We start from the raw sequence: 497 nt of genomic DNA, 5'->3' as shown, positions 1-497 counted from the left end.
TTTGGGCCTATTTTGGGCCTTACAATGGGCCAAGCCATGTACATATCCATTCTAGATGTTTCTTTAGATATTTTATGTAAAGTAGGTGGGAGTAGGTGGGAACCATTCTCCACCGTAGGATTAAAGCAATTATAGCCGTAGGATTAAGCTTTGTATGCCTATAAATAGGTGGAGGCCTCATTTGGCCAAACCATCCAAGAAATCTCATCTATACTTGTAAAGCTCTCTTTCAAGTAATATACTTTCATTCTCCCAATCTCTCTTTGTGCTCTAGCTTTCTCTTTTAGTGGGCAAAAGGCTTACTTAGTTGCAACAAAGGGTCGGAATAGCAACTAAGGCCGCACGGCTTGAAGGGTAAACAAACAAGTTCGTGACAAGTGGTATCAGAGACAAGGTTAAAGCTAGCATCTAGAGCAACATGTCTTCCTCAGAGGTTGTGATTGAAGAAGCAAGGGGAAGGGAGGTCATCCCCGAAGCTGCAAGGAAGGGACGTGGGC

Source organism: Ziziphus jujuba, chromosome 7 (assembly GCF_031755915.1).
Source record: "Ziziphus jujuba cultivar Dongzao chromosome 7, ASM3175591v1".
NCBI classification, from domain to species: domain Eukaryota; kingdom Viridiplantae; phylum Streptophyta; class Magnoliopsida; order Rosales; family Rhamnaceae; genus Ziziphus; species Ziziphus jujuba.
Note: the sequence above shows the minus strand (reverse complement) of the source record.